At 38.6% G+C, this 19,961-nt stretch overlaps 1 pseudogene; it reads left to right on the top strand.

Annotated features, from left to right (window-relative positions):
* The first annotated feature begins 3,930 nt into the window (after nucleotides 1-3,930).
* On the top strand, nucleotides 3,931-6,166 carry LOC147549003 (uncharacterized; annotated as a pseudogene).
* The last annotated feature ends 13,795 nt before the right edge of the window (nucleotides 6,167-19,961 follow it).

Raw genomic sequence — 19,961 nt, 5'->3', positions numbered from 1 at the left:
GCATCACGTCAATAGGGACTACAACAGTATTAATAATTGATTTCATTTCGGTGGCCAACATTATGGACAACCAATTATGTTATATGCACAGCTATTTTTGAGACCGGTGCAAGTCAATTATATTTGATTTTAATCTAATAAGGAAACAACTCTATAAAGTCTTAAATGTTAAAACAATAATATATCCGAAGACCATTAATTAATATAATAATTAAAAACAAAAAACGTAATTGTCATTCTTCTTTTTCTTTTAGTCTTCTTCTCTTACGGGTACTACAAGTAAATTACAATTTCTACCAATTCACTATCTTATTTATCAAACTCTAGATGGATGAGGAAGATAAAACCCCCAATCTACACTCAAAGAAGTTTTACTAGTCGTTTCTACAATAAGAACTAATGATATTGATGAGATAAAACCCTAACGTTTATTATTTTATTTTGTATTTCGTTTTTGTAGTTTGGAAGAATCGAAAACGATTTCATGACGAAATTCGAAGTGAAAGAGTCGGCTACTAGAATTTCGTGGAAAACCCATAAAAATTTACTCCCACCGTCTCAAATTAAGAGACCCAGACCTAAATCCCTACAAATTTTTCGCATATTTTTTCTTCCACTTATACCCCCATTTGATGCCCAGATTAGTGAGATTCTTCTTTTTGGTTAAATTAAAATTAAATTTCTTTACCAAAAATAAGTGGATGAAATTTGAATTTTATTTAATGCTCAAATTATTTTCGGTAACAATACAAATTGTTCATGCCTTTGGATGGTATTTTTACTTCCAAATTGGATGTTATTTTTTCTTCTAAATTAGATTGTTACCGAAAATAAATGCTTGAGGAAAAATGTATAATATATAGATAAAGGACAATGTTGGAAATTTGATGGATTTTATATGATAAAAGAAGAAATGGGTCTTTTATTTTGAGACAAATCAAAAGGGAAAGTGGGTCTCTTAATTTGAGACGGAGAGAGTACTATTTTTAGGTTTTCCCACGAAAATATAGGCAGATTTCTTGTAGTTTCTCACGAAAATATAGGCAAATTTCTTGTAGTTTGCCACGAAAATAAAGAAAGATTTCTTATAGTTTGCCACAAAAATATAGGCAGATTTCTTGTAGTTTGCCACGAAACACGAGCAGATCTGCTTGTCGTTTTGGTACCAAAAATCAACTTTCTTGGTTTTATTTTTTGATTCAAGGGGTTATAGGGTTCATGAAGTAGACCAGATCTTCCATGGATTGGGTCGGTTTTGTTCAACAATTCATGTTTTGGGAAGATTCTTCAACTGTTTCCTTTGATATCTAGGTGTCATGATCAACACTATCTCTTAAGTTTCCCTCTCTACAAATTTTGTTGGTGGTGGAGAAGAAGAAGAAGTAGAACAAGGTCTAGGGTTTATGGAAAGAAAGATGAGAGACTTAAAATAAAAGCTCTAATTCTTAGAGGACAAAAGTAAAAAATAATTGAGTGATGTTCCCTTAAAAACTATTGTCCATATAAAATTTTTAATTTCTAATTGTCCAGATAAAATAGTCGTCCATATTAGATAATTGGTTGTCCATATATCGGCCTCCTTCATTTCCAGTGAACATAAATGCAATTTGCACGAAAATGGGGGGCCACAAACCTGCCAAAAGCTTCTCTTCATTGAACTACCCAATTCCAAGTTTTGAAGAAAAAAAGCTATCTAGGTCCAATCTTCTTTTGGCTGTAGCTTTGGGACATCCAAAACATTCACCACAAAATTTTGCACAATTGAATTTTATCTAGGAGGAAATTTTATTTTGAGTCAAAAAATCTAACTTATTTTCTTTTTACCCTTTAATCTTTATCTCCCTCTCCCTTTCTTTTTATTCTAGCCGAGGACAACCATTTGCTGGAACAAAGAGAGAGAGAAAGAGAGATATGATGTTGGTGTAAGATATTTTATTTAAATAGTAACCAAATTAGTTTTATATATTCTCCCCATTTAAATAAACTATATTTGGTCATATACAATCAATATTTTATTGACTGGATTTTGGTTGTTGCAAAAGTGGAATGAGATAAAAGTTTGACCAAGTATATATTTGGTTACCTGATTTAGTTTGACTGCTTGGTGAGTTGGCAGTACACTATTGGTTGGTGCATCCCCTCTATTCTCCATTTCCCATAATGGGTAGGAATTTGAGAGATATAGGTTTTCTTTATAAAGGTAGGGGAGTCCCACCTCTCACCAGACAAGCAAAATTGTGAAACCCATTTTCAATTGCTAACAAAGGAGAGAGAGGTGAAGACTACCTTTGACTACTACTATTTGCTTTTATTTGAAAGGAAGGGCTATCGGATTATCGTCTTCTACTTATTCTTAATTGGATTCTTATTCAACTATTTGCTTCGAAGAAAAGGTATGTGATTCTATATGATTTTAATGTTATGTTGGTTAATCAAATCTATGGACTTCTTCTAGAGCAAGGTCTATCGATTTCATGTAAAAATAAAATATATGTATGAATCATGAAATTTCAACAGTGGTATCAAGATCTTGAGTTTTGCGCTAGTTTAAGTTCCTTTTTTAATAAAATAGATTTGAATTAAATATTAATACACATAGTCACTGCCTGTTCATATGAGGGAACTTCCAATTAATTGAATTGATGACCAAAGTCCTGTTGAGCATGTCTTATAAATATTTTTTAACCTTCAAAATTTATGATGACAACTTAGTTCCATTATTAATCTAGGAGGACCAAGGTACTGTGTATCACACTAGATTAATATTATGTGTTTGGGATTAAGTTATCTTGATAGGTTATAACAACTAAACACCTATTTTATCAAAGATATCTAAATCCTAAAATTTCACCATGGATTAGTCTTTACTTTTATAACTTTATATTATTGCACAGAATACTAATAGTAACAAATAACATAAGGATATTTCCTAATAGTTGATAGAAGAATAATAATAGTAACAAATAACATAAGGATATTTCCTAGTAACAAAGGCACCTTTGTTCTTCATAGTTTATCTTAAAGGTAAAATATCAACTAATAACAGAGAGTAGATAGCTAATATAACCTTATGTTACAATCATTTCCTAATAAATTCATGAAATGAAAACCGTATGCACCTGCCTATTCACTGGTTAGAAAATAGAAAATACTTGGATTGAAAAGAATCTCTCCTAGCATCTTTCCTGCTAAAGTACATTTTTAAGTAAGGGACCATAAAAGATCAAAGTCTTGAGTTAGATAAATGCTTGGAATGTTACGAATATATTCTTGAGCTTAATCCAAGAGGGAATATAAGTTTGATAGGTTTGATAAATATAACCTTCCAAAACAGTAACTTTTTTTTTCTTCTATATATGTAAAACAAGTCTATCCTATTAGGGTTTAGGAAGGACAACTAAAGTGGTCGTCATAAGAATTGCGACTTAAATAAATAACGGTCTTGCCCAAAGGCGACTGACTTATTAAAATTGTAATTCTTCTGATTATGGTTTTTTAACCATTAAGATCACAAGTTTGCATCCATAAACATTAATTTCATAGTCTTGCCCAAAGGTGTCTTGATTTTCGTGTGGACTGGATGGAGTAGAATAGTTATATATATTTTGACAAAATATGGATAACCCTCTGCTTAAAGGTGTCGAAGTGTCTGTATCAACTCAAGGTGTATAAGTCTAGTTCTACTTGTGATTACTGTCACAATTAGGGAAGCAATTAGCAATTAATAAGTACCGCCCAAAGGTGTACTCTAAAGATGTATTTGTTGTCCTGCAGAGTAATAAATTATTATACAGGTATCTGTGACACTCTGATTAATTCGGCTTAACCCTAAGACTGAATTAAATTATTAATGGTTAAATATTAAGTTTAAGCATGTGATATGATATTTTATATTATGCATGTTAGACTAATGCTTGTATTTAATTATTTGGTAAAATAGTTATGGATGGGTCAATCCTTCAGCGTCATTTGACTGGTATTGAGCCACTCAATGGCTCAAACTTCACCACATGAAAGTCACAGCTTGACATTGTTTTGGGTGTGACGGAGTATGATCTCGCTCTCACTCAGGATATGCCTGATGTTCCCACGGATGATTCTCTGGATTTTGTGAAGTTGAAACACTCAAAATGGGAAGGGCTAATAGGATGGCAATCATGATTATCAAGTCCTCCTTAGGAGATGCCATTCGAGGTGGTATTCCGACTAAGAATACTGCAAAAGAACTAATGACAGAAATTGAAAAACAGTTTGTTGGGTCTACTAAGGCACTATAGTATAGTTATCTGACTAAATTGACTTCTATCAAATATGATGGTCAGGGTGATATTCGCGAACATATTCTGAAATTTTCCAACATTGTTCTTTCTCCTAGAGAGTTGGGGATGCCTCTTGAAGATGATTTTCTTGTGCATTTGGCTATTGCTTCTCTTCCCCGCTCATTTGATACTTTCAAAGTGAATTATAATGCACAGGATCGTAAATGGGATGTGAGTGAGTTGATTGCCCACTGTGTTGTGGAAGAAGAACGACTTAAGCAAGGAAGGGTTAAACATGCAAACTTAGCCATACACGGTAAGGGCAAGAGAATTTTTAAGAAGAAAAACACCAAGAAAATATCTCACAAAAAACTGGAAACAGGTCAGAGTTCTAACTCTACACCACAGGCTAAAGCAACTAATCAAAAACCAAAAGAGATAGAATGTTTTTCTGCCATAAGAAAGGGCATATGAAAAAGAATTGCTACAAATACAAAGCATGGTTGAATAAGAAAGGAGGTAGTATCCAAGCACTTGTTTGTTTTGAAGCAAATTTAGTTGATGTTCCTTCGGATACTTGGTGGATTGATTCTGGTTCTTCTGTTTATGTTACGAATTCATTGCAGGGGTTCATCAGCAAGCGGGAAGCCAGGGATGAGGAAAAAGTATGGCTGGCAGACTCGGGTGCTAAACCTGCAAGAGTAGAAGCTGTTGGAACTTATCGACTAGTTTTAGATGGAGGTTTTATTTTAGAATTAAAGGACACATTTTTTGTGCCTACAATAAGGAGGAATTTAATTTCTGTTTCCAAGTTTGACAAAGCTGATTTTGGTTTTTTGTTTGACGATGATACAGTTTCTATTAGACTGAATAAGAAAAATATTGGTTTTGGTAATATGGTTGATCGTTTATATAAACTATCTCTAGATGCCTGTTTTGCTTCATCATTATGTTTATCAGTAGATTCTGTTGCTTCTTCATCCTTTGGTATCAAAAGACCATTCCTTAAAGAAAATTCTTCTATGTTATGGCATAAACGATTAGGTCATATATCTAAAGAACGTCTTCAAAAGTTAGTTGCTGAAGGAGTATTTGGTGCATTGGACTTTAGTGACTTTCACACTTGTATTGAATGCATCAAAGGGAAATTGACAAAACATAGGAAACTTACTGCTACTAGGAGTTGTGGTCTTTTGGAACTTATTCACACAGATATATGTGGACCTTTTCCAACTCCCTCTCGTGGTGGGCAGCGTTACTTTATCTCATTCATTGATGATTTTTCTAGGTACGCATATGTGTACCTTATTCATCATAAACATGAGGCTTTGAAAACCTTTAAGCTCTACCACGTGGAGGTAGAAAAACAATTAGATCGCAAGATCAAGGTTGTTCGTTTTGATCGTGGCGGAGAGTATTATTGGAGAGCAGATCAAGATAGTGTGAATCACAGGAATTTCGTCGAATACCTTCCTGGCCAAGGTATTGTTCCTCAGTATACAACTCCGGGTACACCAGAGCAAAATGGGGTTGCAGAAAGGAGGAACAGGACATATCAGAATATGGTTCGAAGTATGATGAGTCATTCTGATTTACCAGAGAGTTTCTGGGGTGAGGCATTGAAGACAGCTGTTTACATACTTAATAGAGTTCCCAGTAAAGTTGTGCCAAAAACCCCATTTGAACTTTGGACTGGAAGGAAACCAAGTCTGAATCATCTACGAGTTTGGGGTTGTCCAACAGAAGCGAGACTTTATAATCCGGACATTCGAAAGTTAGATCCGCGTACCATAACATGTCGTTTTGTAGGATATCCAGAAAGATCCAAAGGTTTTAGATTTTATTGTCCTACAAGGACTACCTAGATCGCAGAGTTGAATAATGCCAAATTTTTAGAGTTTGAGTAAGACAGTGGGAGTCCAAACCATAGAAGATCAAATTTTGAAGAAACTGTGGATGACTCGCGTACAGTTTTACCTACTATCTTAGTTGATCTTCCCCGGGTCGTTGAAGATACACCGATTACAGTGGCTGCACCTGAAGTTGTTGCACCTGAACTGGAACCTGTAGTTACACCAGAACCAGTAGCTGCACCTGTCAATGAGCAATATGCCGTTAAGGAGATCGAATAGGGAAAGAAGATCAGCAATATCTGATGATTATCAGACCTATATGACTACAGGAGATATACTTGATGTAGATGATCCATCAAACTTTTCAGAAGCTATGAATGGTAACCATTCGAAAGAATGGATGCAAGCCATGAAAGAAGAACTTGAATCTATGAATCGAAATGATGTCTAGGAACTTAGACCATTACCAAATGGTGCTAAGATGGTCGGATGCAAATGGGTGTTCAAGACGAAACGTGACGCAAAAGGAAATGTAGAAAGGTACAAGGCCAGGCTGGTTGCCAAAGGATACAATCAAAGAGAGGGAATTGATTACTCAAGAAACATTCTCTCCGGTCTCGAAAAAAGATTCTCTAAGAATAATACTGGCCTTGGTAGCACATTCCAATGTAGAACTCCATCAAATGGACGTCAAAACAGCTTTTCTAAATGGAGATCTAAACGAAGATATTTACATCGAGCAAGCTGATGGATTTCAAGAAAAAGGTAAAGATCAGTTAGCCTGTAAGTTGAAGAAGTCAATATATGGGTTAAAGCAAGCCTCTCGGCAATGGTAGTTGAAGTTTGATCAAGTAGTGACAGATTTTGGATTTAAGGAAAATCCTATGGATAGGTGTATATACCTTAAGATCAGTGGGAGCCGATTCATCTTATTAGTGTTATACATAGATGACATTCTCTTAGCCAGCAATGACATCCACTTGTTACATGATACCAAACATTTTTTGACAAAAAGTTTTGATATGAAAGATTTGAGGGATGCTTCATACGTTTTTGGAATTAAAATTCAAAGGGATAGAAATGTTGGTGTACTAGGTTTGTCTCAAAGAGCTTACATTGATAAAATTCTAAATAGATTTGGAATGCAGAATTGTGCGCCTGGAGATGTACCAATTGTGAAGGGAGATGTTTTCAGCCAACAACAATGTCCCAAAAAATGAGATTGAAAGGCGTCAAGTTGACCCCATAGAATATACGTCAGCTGTTGGCAGTTTGATGTATTTGATGATTTGCACTAGACCCAATATTGGTTTTATAGTTGGAATGCTTGGAAGATTTCAAAAGAATCCTAGAGTAATACACTGGAAGGCAGTTAAGAAGGTCCTTAGGTACCTGCAAAGAACAAAGGACTACATGCTCGTGTATAGGAATTCTGGTGACTTGGAGGCTTATGGATATTCTGATTCAGACTTTGCAGGTTGTAAAGATAGTCTGAAATCTACTTCAGGTTATATTTTCATGCTCGCTAGAGGAGCAATATCTTGGAGGAGTGCGAAACAATCATTGATTACATCATCAACTATGGAAGCAGAATATGTTGCTTGTTTCGAGGCTACTCAACATGCTATATGGTTGAAGAACTTTATTAGTGAATTGTCTATAGTAGACTCAATTCACAAACCGATGAAGATCTTTTGCGATAATGTTGCTGTTGTGAGATTTGTGGAGAACGATAACCCGTCTAAGAGAAGCAAGTACACCATGATCGAATATCTCTATGTTAGAGATAAGGTTCGAGAAGGTCTCATTGTCATTCCCCACATCTCTACTCAACTTATGGTTGCAGACCCATTAACTAAAGGGCTTCCGCCTAAGGTTTATAAGGAGCTAGTATCACTCATGGGAGTTGTAGAGTCATTTATTTGAGTTTATTTGTGGGAGTAGTTGAAATTTGATTATGCTTCAAATAAAATGTTATCCTTCTGACACAATTACATGAATGCATTATAAATAAATTTTTGCACGTGCATTACAGACATAAAGTTGTAGCCCAATGAGCTTTGCACAAGCTCTAGACGTAACTTAGGTTGAACATGATAGGGCACCATGTTTCAAAGCCTTCATCTTGGATAGTAGGTGATGGTTATTCACGTAGCGGATGCTGTAAAATATCAAGATGACATGCACATATTGTTGCATGAAGTTTGGACCATATGGGAACACATAAATAAGTTGTGTTGCCCAAAATGCACCATATTAACAACCACCGTAAAGTATAAGGATGGCTAAAAAAGAATGATGGTACTAACATTGAGACCATGGAACGACCCCTTGCATCAAAATGAATGTGTTGTGTCTTCATGATCCGATTCTAGTGGTATTCTTCGATTTGGGTGAAGGTCATCATGAATGATCTCACAAAACGCTAATGCAACAAATTGTTTTTTAAAACTTTAGGGTGGCCACCCGTTTTTTAACTTTGGAAATCCAGTTGTTTTTTTTTTATTTAAACTAACTATGATTGTATTGACCAAGTGGGAGAATGTAAGATATTTTATTTAAATAGTAACCAAATTAGTTTTATATTCTCCCTATTTAAATAAACTATATTTGGTCATATACAATCAATATTTTATTGACTGGATTTTGGTTGTTGCAAAAGTGGAATGAGATAAAAGTTTGACCAAGTATATATTTGGTTACCTGATTTAGTTTGACTGCTTGGTGAGTTGGCAGTACACTATTGGTTGGTGCATCCCCTCTATTCTCCATTTCCCATAATGGGTAGGGATTTGAGAGATATAGGTTTTCTTTATAAAGGTAGGGGAGTCCCACCTCTCACCAGACAAGCAAAATTGTGAAACCCATTTGCAATTGCTAACAAAGGAGAGAGAGGTGAAGACTACCTTTGACTACTAATATTTGCTTTTATTTGAAAGGAAGGGCTATCGGATTATCGTCTTCTACTTATTATTAATTGGATTCTTACTATTTGCTTCGAAGAAAAGGTATGTGATTCTATATGATTTTAATGTTATGTTGGTTAATCAAATCTATGGACTTCTTCTAGAGCAAGATCCTATCGATTTCATGTGAAAATAAAACATATGTATGAATCATGAAATTTCAACAGTTGGGGTTCGCGGTGGTCCGAAGTGGTGGCGGTTTGAGGTAAGTTGATTAAGGGGTAAAAATCAAACAATTAGACTTTTGGACTCAAAGAAAAGTTGCCCCTAGGTTAATTCTAAATGACAAAAGTCTTTATTTCTTGGAGAATATGTTGAATGGCCCAAAGTCATGATCCTTCTTTTTAACTTGTTTTATTCGACCTTATCACTTTCATTAAGGGATTTCACTTAGTAGTTTAAAGAAGTTTGAAAGGCACCTCCACAAAGTTGTAAATTTGGACAAGGGATTCTGAGAAGTTGTAAGCACCTCAAAAAACGACAAACGCTTAGCTTGTCCTATAAGTATCTTGTAGCTTCATAATAGTTTCTGCTTAAGCGGGCCTTTATTTTTGGTTGTTTTGTCTTCGTGCCTGGACATATCTTGGGCTACCACGACTTTAATTTCAGTTTAGGCATGCGAGGCAAGGACTTGTGTTTGCTCCGCTAGTGATGTTTTTTGCGTTTGAGAGGCAAGTCTGCCTTAGGGTGGTCGTTAAGTAGGATTGTTGCCTATTTTCAAGGCTTACTGCGTTTTGTTTTAAACCAGATGTGTTACGACTTTTCCTCAAGATTTTGTTTTGAGTTTTGACTAGGACTCCTTAATTTGATTTTTTTCGAGTTTCGTATAGAACTACTTCTTAGTTTAATCCTGAGGTTCGAATAAGACTTCTTCTTAGTTTAATTTCAATATTCTACTAGGACTCATCCTAAATTTCATTTTTGAGTTTCGACTAGGACTTCTTAATTTGATTTCGAGTTTCGACTAGGACTCCTTAGTTTATTTCGAGTTTTGACTAGGAATCCTACTTTATTTTTTTTCTTTCGAGGTTCGTAGGAATCCTCTTTAGTTTTATTCTGAGGTTTGAATATGAGTTCTCGTTAATTTAATTTCAAGTTTAGCTTAGGACTCTTAGACCTAGTCGTAGCTTGGGCTACCAAGGCTGATGCCTGTAGAACAGGGATTTTGTTTGATTTAATTGTCCGGTTATCACTTGGGCTACCTGGGCTTATATTTTTCTTTCAAGTGTCATATAGGACTCCTCCTTAGACCTACTCGTAGCTTGGGCTACCAGGGTTGATGCTTGCAGAGCAGAGCTTTAGTTTGATTTGATCGTCAGGTTATCAAATGGGCTACTTGGGCTTATATATTTCGTTCGAGTTTCGTAGAGGACTCTTCCTTAAACCTAGACATAGCTTGGGCTACCAGGGCTGATGCTTACAGAGCAGGGGTTTAGATTTATTTTGTGACGGTAGTCGCCGTGATGCTTAATGTTGTTTCGACGTTTTTCAAAGACCGTGTTCGGAACCATACTTTATTTCAAAATTCATAATATCTTCATAATATTTCTATTGACGAAAAAAGTGAATAAACTTTGAAAGCAAGTTGTGCCCAAGACTTATGGACTGTGACCTACTAGCCTAGACTTACTCTTGCGAGTTTCGGAAATAACTTTTGTAGTATATGATGCTAAAAGTTACTATTATATGACCTGAGAGATAAACTGATACTCCCTAAAAAATAAAATTTAAATAAACTTAGATTTAAATGCAGTCTTACTTGGCACATCTGTTCTGCTAATGGGGTCTTCCGGGACCCCACTCCTGCATATTATATTCATTGGCGTATTCGGGCTTTTTCTTAAAAAAAATCAGTTTTGAGTCGAGATTAGGAAATATTCCCGAGCTAGGACCATGTTGCCCTTGTCGGTCGCTATCATGCCAATCCCCGAGATTGGGAATTTCGTTATCATGTGAGAGATGGAGACGATGCCCTCATTATCTTGCAAGAAATGCCTTCCTAGGATAAGGTTGTATGCTGCCAACCTTTCAACTATGATGAAGTCCACCATAACCAGTCGATTAACCTTGCTACCTCCGATTGCCACGGGTAGTGGGTACTTTATTTTTTCCGAACACAGTGAGGTATGCTTGATAAGGCTTGAGTCAGTATGGGTTGCCGCTGAGTTGTTGAGCGCATACTCTGCTCATGACGTCGGTCGAGTTACCAATGTCGACCATGATCTTATTCACACTCTAGTTCGCTATTGTGGCAGTGATCACTAGCGGATCATTGTGTGGAGTGATTATTCCGTGAAGATCGTCGTCTGCGAAGATGATCGGGGGTGTTTCCCCTTAGGACATTTTGTATGGGGGGACGACCCTCTTACTTCCTCTTGTTTGATGTATTTGTCGAGCTCTCCTCTTTTCACCATCTCCTTTATGAGGTTCTTGAGGTGCCTACAATCCTCAGTTTTGTGGCCGTAATCTTGATGAAAAGCGCACCACACGTTCAGGTCCCTCGGCCAATAATCCCTTTTGTCAGGATTTGGTTTGGTAACTTGACTTTTTAGTCTTTTCCCAATATCTACAGGATTTTGCCCTTTTTACTGATTAAAGGGGTGATCGTAATTCGACCAGACTCTTTTGTATCGATGTGTTCTCTAGGTTGTCGTTCTTCCTCCCACTCCCTTCTTGTGGGCGGGTCATTTTCAAGCGGCATTTTTGCGATTTTCAATATGTTTCTGTAGTTTTTTTCGATTTTTGGCACAAATTGGACTCCCGATAAATTCCTCAAGGTGGGTGGTTCATCTTTAGCTATTTCCCTTTATATGCTTTCTTGATGCAACCTCTTTGTGGAGCTATGAAAATGACTTTAGAGTCCTAGTAAGGTATTTTGGACCATTTCGTTCCGAAAGCTCTGCTAGTAGTCGGCTAATGACTCTCCCTTTCCAGGGCAACAGATTACCTCAAATCTCTACCAACCCAACTCAACATTTTAATTTTTGCGCCATCGATTTTTAGTCATCGAATTATAATTATATTACGTTTTGGTGATACACTTTTTGTTTCCAATGATTATGATTGAATTGGGAGTCCGTTTCAGTCTGCTGCGTGTTCAATTTTGGTAATGAATTATAATTGAAATAAGAATCCGTTTTAGTTTGATGTGTGTTCCATTTTGGTAGTCCCTTCAACAATTTTGAACAAAGTCTGTGTCGGTCTTATCCATTCCTTGACTGCTCTAGAAAGCTGAGCAGATGGTAGAGGCGATCGCACCAAATGAGTGGATAGATCTGGGTTCGAAAGTTTTATACCACGGCTAGGCAGGTCTCTTTAGAACTGTTGGAAAGACCAAACACTAGATCGATTTGTCGATGGTGCTCAAATTCAGCAGCAAGATATAATCTCACAAAAATACATGTGGGTCGCTGGAACCATCATAGTTTTCCAAGTGGGCATACTTGAAATTCTTAGGTCTTTGGGCTTCGAGTACTTAAGAACTAAGCGGGACAAGGTTATTTCTGCTTTCCTTACTGCATTCTTCTCTTCGTACATTCTAGTAGCTCAGAAACATGGTGGAGAATCAGATCACTTATCGACAGTTCATCTCGCTCATTATCTCACAGAATGGCCCAGCCTCTACAGCGAAGGTTTCTGTCGCCGGGGTGGCTTCGCCTCAGAAATCTCTGCTTTGATCTGTCGTCTCTTTGTTCCAGGAGTCTGGCATCCCATAGCTTCTGAGATGCTTTGACCCCCCCTAAGAAAAAGGGTTAAGAATGATTTTGAGAGGAAACGAGTTGAGAATTTTAGTTACCGGATGATGATTTTTTGCTTGAGTCAGCTGTTCTTCTAGCACCAATGTGCTATCGTCAAAATTTATCAATACGCAATATTGGATTTTGCCATGATTGGTGAATCTGTTTCGTTGAATCCCGTTCTTTTGAACCTGGGTGAAAAACCTATAAGGAGCTCGAAAACCTCTTTGAAGCTCAAGAAAGTCAGATTAAGATTTCCCTCAATTGCGTTACTTTTTCTCCCGACAATTGTCTTGCTCTGGTAACATACATAACTTCGTAGCCGCATATAGGTTTTATATTTCGTATCTAGTACTTGTCAATCTCACTGTTGAAAGTGTCTTGAATATGGGTTGATATCTAACCCGGTTTACGGACCCGCCAACCCGCTAGCGGAGCTGATTACTAAGACAAGGTTGGTATGCGAAGCAGGGCTCTGAGGCAGAGCAGGAATCCGAGACAGAGCTACAATGCGGAGCAGGGGTTATCTCTAGTATTAGTGTTAGTGTATCCATGTGTGTTTCAGATTTAGAAAGAGAGAGTCGGTGAGGTTGTGGGATTAGGGTTTTAGTGACTATATAAACTAAAACCCCAAGAGATATTTGTTTCAAATTCTGACGAATCTCTTGTGTACCTTGTTTTCTTATCATAGTTGAAATCATCGCGCCGTTGTCGCCGTGGAGTATGTCTCACCAACTGAATCACGTAAATCTCTTGTGTTCTGTGTGATTGTTCTTTATTTCATATTGCTTTTTTGGATTGCTTGCTTTTGTCATCACAAACTGGTATCAAAGTTAAGGTTTTGAGGTTTCTGTGATGGCGAAATACGAGATAGAGAATTTCGATGGAAGTAATGATTTTAATCTTTGGAAGATCAAAATGCGAGCAGTATTAGTTCAACAGGGTTTGCTGAAAACGTTGAATGGGAAGGATGCACTCGCTGAATCATTGTTAGGAGCAGAGAAGAAAGATCTTATGAAGAGAGCTCACAAACAGATTCGGTTGTGTTTGAGCAATGAGGTCTTACGGGAAGTAGCTACGAAAACTACAACCAATGGGCTATGGATAAAGCTAGAGGCAGTATATGACGAAATCTCTAACTAGTCGTTTGTATCTAAAGAAGAAATTATTAAATTTACAGATGTTAGAAGGGGAATCGTTGAAAGACCATATGGATGAAATGAACCGAGTATTCTTAGATTTGGCAAATATCGATGTCAATTTCGAAGATGAAGATAAGGCAGTACTATTGCTTGCATCTCTGCCACCATCATATGAAAGCTTTGTTGATTCTTTTATGTCTTGTAAATCAACTACAACATTGAAGGATGTTAAAGCGGTATTGAACTCTAAGGAGTTGAGACGAAGATCAATGGAAGAAAGCACTTCAAGAGATGGTCTGGTTGTAAGGGGAAGGTCGCGACATCTAGGCGACGGAAAGGGCCGGTCTAGGTCTAAATCGAAACCTAGGAAGTACAGATGCTTTAATTGTAAGAAGGAGGGACACTTCAAGAAGAATGTCCTGAGCTTGGAAAGAAACCAAGGGAGGCAACAGTCATCGAAGAAGACAATGACGATGGTATTGTCTTGGCAATCATTGAAGAATGTGCTGAAGCTATAGTTTCGGCTATCAATGTCTGCTTCTCTGAAGAAAGATGAATTTTGGATACTGGGTGTACGTTCCATGTATGTCCTCATAGAGATTGGGTTTCATCTTACAATGCCATTAATTGCGGTAATTATGATTTTAATAGGAAACGACGCTCCTTGTAAGGTGGTTGGGATGGGTACAATTCAGATGAAGATACATGATGGTGTTGTGAGGACTATAACAGACATCAGACATGTTCCAGATTTGAAGAAAATCTCTTTGGGAACTTTGATTGATAATGGGTGTAAGTATACTGGTGAAGGTGGTGTACTACGGATTTCTAAGAGGAGTCTTACAGTTATGAAGGAGTCAAAGAAGAATGGTCTATATGTGTTACAGGGTAACACAGTTACTGGATATGTAGCGGTATGATCATCTGACAAGGAAGTTGAGACTACCAAGCTATGACATATGCGGTTAGGGCATATGAGCGAAAGGGGATGGCTATACTGCGCAAACAGGGGTACTCTGTGGACAAAAGGTTGGAAAACTGGAATTTGTGAACATTGCGTCTTCGGGAAACAATGTCGGGTAAAGTTCAGTATGTCAGTTCCTAATACCAAAGGAACTCCAGACTACATCCATTCAGATCTTTGGGGTCCCTCCCGGGTTAGCTCACATGGTGAGGGAAGATACATGTTAACCTTGATAGATGATTTTTCTAGGAAAGTATGGGTATACATACTGAAACGCAAAGATGAAACATTCGTTAAGTTCAAGCAGTAGAAGACCTTGATCGAGAAGCAAACTGGAAAATTGATCAAACACTTGAGGACTGACAATAATGGCATGGAAGTTTGTGGAAACGAGTTTAATAGCATCTGTGAAGACCAAGGGATTGTGAGACACCATACGGCTAGAAAGACACAACAACAAAATGGTGTGGCGGAACGTATGAACAGAACTCTATTGGAACGAGCTCGTTGTATGCTTTCAAATGCAGGGCTGTCAGAGGTGTTCTAGACTGAAGCAGTGAACACGACAGCATATCAGATAAATATTTCTCCTTGTACATCTATCGAGTGTAAAAATCCTAATGAGATGTGGTCTGGTTATCCTGCAAAGTATGAGAACATGAGGATTTTCGGTTGTCTGGCTTATGCACATGTTAAAGAAGGTAAGCTGGATCCGAGGACTAAAAAATGTGTATTTCTTGGGTATGAGCCCGGGGTGAAAGGTTATCGGTTGTGGAATCTTGATGGAAAATCAAAGAAGTTTCTTACCAGTAGAGATGTTACTTTTTGATGAGTTAACCATAGTACCTCAGAAGGTAACACTTGTAGATGCTAAGGAGAGTGTTGGTAAACAGGTGGAGTATGAACGTCATGGGGAATAGATGGAGTTTGAGATAGGCACTCGGGAAGAGATCAAGCCCCAGATAGATGAGCAGACTGAAAAAGATGAACATTAAGTAGTTCATTACTGTGTTGCTAGAACAGCGGAAGGAGAGACATTCGAGCACCGGAAAGGTATGGAATGACATTTATGGTTGCATTCGCACTTAGTGTGGGAGAAAGCATTGATGGAGGTAAGTCATGCACCTATGATAAAGCTATGAGGAGTGATGAAGGCAATGGTCTTTTGCCAGGAATGAAGAGATTAGATCTCTTAATAAGAATCGGGCTTGGGAATTAGGCAAGAAGCCTGAGGGTCAGAAGATTGTTGGTAGCAAATGGATTTTCAAGAAGGAAGGAATCCCAAGAGTGGAGGATGGACGATATAAAGCACGGTTAGTATCCAAGAGGTTTACACAACAAGAAGGAATAGACTTCAATGACGTATTTTCTTCTGTTGTTAAACATAGCTTTATTAGAGTATTACTTGCTATGTTTTCTTTGTATGATATGAAATCGGAGCAACTTGATGTTAAGACTGCGTCCTTACATGGGGAGTTGGAGGAACAAATATATATGCGTCAACCAGAGAGGTTTGAGATTCTCGGGAAAGAAGACCAGGTCTGTTTGCTGAAGAAATCCTTGTATGGATTGAAACAATCTCCTAGGCAGTGGTAAAAGCATTTTGATATCTTCATGGCTAGAAATGGTTATGATAGAAGCAAATATGATAGTATTGTGTATCATAGGAAACTATCAGATGGTTCTTATGTGTATCTACTCCTATATGTGGACAACATGCTGATAGCTTGCGAGGATATGTCAGAAATCCATATGTTAAGGATCAATTAAAGGGTGAGTTTGAGATGAAAGACTTGGGTGCCTCAAGGAAGATATTGGGTATGGAGATACGGAGAGACAGATCTGTTGGGAAATTATTCTTGTCTTAGAAAACGTACATCGAGAAGGTGTTGGAACGCTTTTGTGTGACTGAGGCAAAACCTGTCGGTACTCCATTAGCACCACACTTCAAGCTTTCGAAAGAACTATCACCGACAAGTGATGAAGAGACAAAGTATATGTCTCGGGTGCCTTATGCAAGTGCAGCAGGTAGCGTTATGTATGTTATGGTGTCCACAAAGCTAGATATTTCACACGCTGTTAGTGTAGTCAGCAGATATATGGGCAAACCTGGGAGAGGTCATTTGTAGATTGTGAAATGGATACTGCGGTATCTGGGAAAAACTGCGGACGTTGGTCTGGTTTACGACAGAAGGGGTGACACTTCTGGTTCAGTAGTTGGATTTGTAGATTCTGATGATCCATAAATTGTACAGACCTTGAGTAACGTCAAGAAGTCAAGGATAGACCAGAAGTCTAACGGGTCAACCCGGCTTAAGGCAGCAGGACCGCTGAACCCACAACACTCCGCCACCTACACCCTAGACTGGGAGGTCGGCCAGAATCAGTTAAGAGGCATCAGCTTACAATACGATCAGATCAGCCCTAGAATCTCTAAAAGAATGAGGGGGGTCCAAGTAAGCTAGGCCGATGTCTCATGCCCTAAACTGGGGACGCAGAAGCGCGCCACAAGCTTACTGACTCAATCCCGGAATCTCCCTAAAAGATCTCAGTCGGTTAAAGATCTTAAGTGTTTAAGCAAGCTTGGATTCAAGAGTCTCAAAGGAAGAAACTTCTCCTAGAAGATTTATCACCTCGGCAGGATATCTACGAAGTATCTTTGAACTTAGGAACTTCTATTTATCCTAGATACGAGATAAATCACAAGGGAGAAATCCTGATTAGAATAGGTCTAACTTCGAAGCAATAAAGAAACCACGAAATAGTTATACAGGGTTAAGTGAAGTTCTAGTTGCAGAAGGTGTCAGTAAGATGGGGCATGCATGATTAGAATAGGTCTAACTTTGAATTTATGTGTAGGGGAGACATTCGAAGTTAAGCGTAGTAAGCTAGGGAAATAACATTAGTAAGCCTAGGATTAAACTAACAGTAACAAGTTTGTTCGATCAATTTTCTTATGTACTTGCAGAAATAGGAAAAAGGAGCTATGCAAATAAAACAGAAGTTCATTGAAAGAAGAAGAACAATACAAAATCGAGCAATAAAAACAAAAGACACAGGCACTCAGATAGATCAGAGCTCCCTTTCGGGGGGAGAAGGGTACTGGGGCCACCAGAATGGTGGTGATGAACAGAGAAAGTAGAACCCTCATTGGAATCATCATCCACTCGAATCATAGAGGCGGTAGCTTCGTCTTCCCACTCGTCGTCACTAAAGGGAAGGCTCTCCTTAATACCCTTCTCAGCGGCTATAAAAGTGACGAGCTCAACCACCTTGTCCTTGCGGATCCGACGCAAGGGAGAAGACTCATCAGGAGCGTAAAAGCGGCGAGCACATTGCTAAGCAGCTTTGAAACTCAACTTCCGTTGCTTCCTTAAGATATTCGAAAATTCATCTCCACACTTCTCTTGATTCAAAGCGGCTAACTCGTGAATATTGTGGCGAGACTTGTGAAGTGAGAGTTTGTCCTTTAGACCCTCTGGGTAAGGAGACTAGATTCCCTTTCCTTGTAAGCTTCGAGCTGTTTCTCAAGAAGGGAAATACGAGTAATCGATTGCTTAGATTGCACCTTGGAGCTGGACTCAGACTGCTCAACTTTTGCTTCCAAAAATCTCTATCAACGGCAATGACCTTCAAGTCAGTGTTCAAAAGCTCGGCTTCGGCCTGGGAGGATTAGGAGTCATGCTCAAATCGCTGCCCTCCAAACGCTCAATCTGGCTCAAATAAGAAGCAACATCCTGGCTATCCCGAGAGCCTTTGCGATAAGAAACTATGAGTCAAGAAAAAAGAAGCACCACGAACACTAACAGATCAGAAAAGACAGAGTACCTCGCCCTGAAGATGCTGATCGAGGCCATCAACAATAACAGTCACCAAACGACATAAGGCTTTAGGCCAGCGCACCATCCGAGAGGGCGTCTCAGCAACGGCGAGACCCTTCCCCTTATCAGTCCTGGAGCTGCTACTAGCCCTAGTTCGGGAAGCGACATCCCCACTTCGGGCCAAAGGAATTCCCCCCAAAGTAGAACCCTAAGGAGCCGAAGGGATGACAGGACTACACGGTTCACGGATGGTGATACCGGCAGAGCTCCGATCAGCCATCGATTTGGTACGAGGCTTCTTGATGGCAGAGGAAGAAGGTTGACGACCAGACCTGACCCATTTCCTCAAAGAACTGAAAACCGAGAAACAAAAGTAATGAACGAGAGAAAGACAAAGAAGTAGTGAAACCAAAGAAGAATCAAAGAATGTACCTGTGTAGGAAGGAAGCACATCAGCCGCAAGAAGAGCATTGTAATGAACGGTATCTTCTAAATGTAATACTTGACCCCCCTTGTTTAAAGCATTCAGAGCTTCCAAGCACTCACTATCTTGAGCGTTTAAGGGGATATTTGGAAGTTCAACGGGAAAATCAGGAGTGCGAGCGACAAAACTGAAATCCTCAGCTGGAGTCAGAGGACGAAAGAAGAAGAATCTCCCTTTGTAGCGTTTGGGAGTAAAAGAATCAGAAGAGAAGGGTCCCGAACGGGAGGCGAAATAATACCAGAAATGGTCACTGGACTTAGCAGCAAAAATCCGATTAAAAGCATAAAGACTAACCTTCTGCTTCAGATGATGGCAGATAAGGAAGAACGCCATGTCCATCATCACAACATTAGGGCTTCGTTGAAAAAGATGGAGGCCTAAAAAGTTCAACAGCTCTACGAGAAAAGAAGGAAATGGGGAAAATAGACCTAGCTTAAAGAAAACCTCATAAACACCGATGCGACGGTCGGAAGTAAGGCAGACTCGTTCATCGAGGGCAGGGAGAAGAAGCTCAATGGTAGCCATAATCGAATGTCCCACACGAAGTAAATCAAGTTCTTTTTAGGTCACCAGGCTTTGATAACGCCTCTGACCAGAGTGGGAGCAGCCATTTTTTCGTAAAAAACAAGAAGAAAGAGAAACCCGCAAGAACGATAATCAGAGAAGCAGAAGTTAGAGAGAAAAAGGAAAAGATATATCTCGAGGATTGGGACATTTATAGAACAACATCGAACG

The sequence above is a fragment of the Eschscholzia californica genome, unplaced genomic scaffold (assembly GCF_041429995.1).
Source record: "Eschscholzia californica isolate CP2 unplaced genomic scaffold, dmEscCali1.0.p SCAF_3, whole genome shotgun sequence".
In the NCBI taxonomy this organism is placed as follows: domain Eukaryota; kingdom Viridiplantae; phylum Streptophyta; class Magnoliopsida; order Ranunculales; family Papaveraceae; genus Eschscholzia; species Eschscholzia californica.
Note: the sequence above shows the minus strand (reverse complement) of the source record. Positions and strands in the feature narration are given on the sequence as shown.